This window comes from Arachis hypogaea, chromosome 20 (assembly GCF_003086295.3).
Source record: "Arachis hypogaea cultivar Tifrunner chromosome 20, arahy.Tifrunner.gnm2.J5K5, whole genome shotgun sequence".
Taxonomy (NCBI): domain Eukaryota; kingdom Viridiplantae; phylum Streptophyta; class Magnoliopsida; order Fabales; family Fabaceae; genus Arachis; species Arachis hypogaea.
Genome location: NC_092055.1, coordinates 33,719,863 through 33,723,145, shown reverse-complemented (window position 1 = coordinate 33,723,145; position 3,283 = coordinate 33,719,863).

Genomic DNA, 3,283 nt, shown 5'->3' with positions numbered 1-3,283 from the left:
AACTAAGTTGGACTTCCAATTTCTCTTACCTTGCCAAAAGTTTGCTTTACAATATTTATTTATTTTAATTGCCATTTAAATTATTTGTCATATCTACTCTTCACTCTCAACCCCGATTTTACAACCTCCATAACCAATAATAAGAACATACTTCCCTGCAGTTCCTTGAGAAGACGACCCGAGGTTTAAATACTCGGTTATCAATTTTAAAGGGGTTTGTTACTTGTGACAACCAAAAACGTTTGTATGAAAGAACTTTTGAAGGTTTAGAAACTATACTTGCAACGAGGATTTATCCACAAAATTCTAGGCCACGCAAAAGTTCTCTCATCAACCTCCCAACACCAAACTTAGAGTTTGACAGAGGGGGCTTTGGTTGACTCTACAGTGAGAGAAGCTTTTCATGCTTCCTCTCCATGGTTACAGAAGGAGATCCTTGAGTTTTAAACACAAGGTTGTCCTCATTCAGTTGAAGGACCAACTCTCTAATGCATGGAAAACTTGTCTCTCAACAAATCTCCCTTCGGCAAGTATACCGAATTGTCGTCAAGTAAAACTCACAATAGAGTGAGGTCGAATCCCACAGAGATTAACGGATTAAGCAATCAATGGTTAATTGATTCTCCTAGTTAGACAAATCATAATGGAGTGATAAGTAACAAGGAAATGTAATTTGACAGAAAAGTAAAGAAAGCAATAAAGTGCACAAAAGTAAAATGGCAAGAAAAGTAAATGTAAGAACTAAAAATAAAATGAACATTGGGATCAAGAGATATTGCAATCCTCCGGATCAAGTTCATTCCCATCTCTTCCTCAATCAATGCACTCATTGATCTCCTTGGCAATCTTAAGTGATTGAATTACAATTTCTTGTAATTCAATCTCTCAAATCTTGATCAATAGCCAATTCCTTGGTCAATTACTCATGAGAAGAGATGAAGTATGGTCACTGATTATACCACATGCATTTCTCAAATCAAGTATTGAGAGGATTATAGTCACATATCCATCCAAACCCAATTTGGTCCAGCATGAGAAAGCATTTCTAGCTTGATCTCTTCATTCCTCTTCCAAGGTTCAGAAGAGATCCAAGTATGAATAGTTTCTTTTCCAAGATAACTACCCAATTGGATGAAGACCGAAAGCTTTCAAGTAAAATCAAGAGAAAAGAAAGAAGAAGAAGACTAAGAACTACAATTGATCCATTGAATCACAATAGAGCTCTCTAACCCAATGTAAAGAGTTAGTTGATCATTGCTCTACAAAAATAGAAAAGAAAGAAAGTGCAGAAAAGTAAAGATGAAGATAAAAACTGAAAATAAAACTTCAACATTCATAAATAAAAAGTACAAAGAAAGAAAAGGAAAAGTGTGTGAGGGAAGGGAGTCCGAAGACCCCTCTCTAATCCCTCCTTCCAGAATTCCCAGCCTTGTCTAGCCTAAGATGATTTCAATGTAAAAACAAAGGCCTTTATATAGGCTCTCCTAAATTACAAAATGAAAGCAAATTACAATTAAATGAAAATTCCTATTCTAGATGCTTCTTGTGGCCTTGATTGGTTGACAATTGTGGGCTTGCTTGCTTGAGTTTTGAAGTGGGCTTGAGAGAGAAGTGAGTCAAGTTGAGGTCTAGGTGCTAAAGTTAGTGCCAAAGTTAGCCAAACTAACGCTACAAGTGTGGCGTTAGTGTTAAAGTTATTGTGGCTAACGTTGCACTTGCTGCCCAGTTGGTGTTTTTATGGCTTAAAAGATGCCTCTTGTTTGTGCTCCAATTTCATGCCCACTATAGAGTATTATATATCGTTGGAAAGCTCTGAATGTCAGCTTTCTAACGCAACTGGAATCACCTCAATTGGACCTGTGTAACTCAAGTTATGCTCCTTTGAAGTGGACATGGTCGCTGGCATATATGCCAACGTTACTGGAAATGTTGATTGCCAATAACGCCAGCGATTTTCATGTTTCTGAAGCTCAAACTTAGTGTCCACCCCATACTATTATATATTGTTGGAAAGCCCTGGATGTCTACTTTCCAATGCCTTTGGAAGCGCATCATTTGGAGCTCTACAACTCGATTTATACTTCTTGGAAGGTGAAGAGGTCAGTTGGCCAAAATACAGGCTGATACCATGTTCATCATTATACTTTCGGGGCAGGTTTTCTCCCTCAAATTTAGTGTCAACTATGTAATGCCATATATGCTTGGAAAGCTCTGGAATCCTACTTTTCAATGCCACTGGAATCACCTCATTTGGAGTTTTGTGGCTCAAGTTATTCTTGTTTGAAGAAGGCATGGTCAAGCTGCTAGGTGGGACTTTTGCCCACGTTAACTACCACGTTAACTAAGTTAACGTGGGAGTTAACGTGGCTCTTTGTGGCTTGTGTTGGCAACGTTAGTGACAATGTTTGGTGTCACTAACGTTGTCGACAACTTTTTCTTCTTCACGTTAACTTCCACGTTAACTAGGTTAACGTGGGAGTTAACGTGGCTTCTTAGGGATATGTGGTTGCTTCCAACGTTAGTGACAATGTTGGGTGTCACTAACGTTGTCGACCACTCTTGCCTCTTCATGTTAGCTTCCACGTTAACCAAGTTAACGTGGGAGTTAACATGGCATTGTGCACTTAGGCCAACGTTAGTGACAATGTTGAATGTCACTAACGTTTGCTTCCTTTCCCCCTTTTAACGTTAGAGGCCACGTTAACTAAGTTAACGTGGACTCTAACGTGGCCACTTGTGAGCATTGGCCAACGTTAGTGATAATGTTAAGTGTCACTAACGTTGGCTCCATTTCCTTTCTTCAAAGTTAATGCCACTAACTTTTCTCACTAACGTTGTGGCTTTCCTTCCTTCCACGTTAGTGCCCACGTTAGTGTAACTAACGTGGCTCTTCTCTTCTTCTTTTGGCCTGAAATCAATCAAACAAAGTGCATCAAAGTCTTGCTCTTAATCATGGATCATGCATCATCCAATTTATCATATAATTCATGCAAAATCCTGATGAAATCATGTAAAATGCACAATGTATGCTTGAATCAAGATGTAAGTGAATATCCACCCAAAACTAGCTTATTTCCTAAGAAAATGCATGAAACTACCTTAAAAACTGTAAAGAAAAGGTCAGTGAAACTGGCCAAAATGCCCTGGCATCACTCTCCTCTGTCCACATCAATCACAGCTCTTGTTGTGGCTAGGAAGGGTCTTCCAAGGATGATGGATTCATCCTCTTCCTTCCCAGTGTCTAGGATTATGAAATCAGCAGGGATGTAAAGGCCTTCAACCT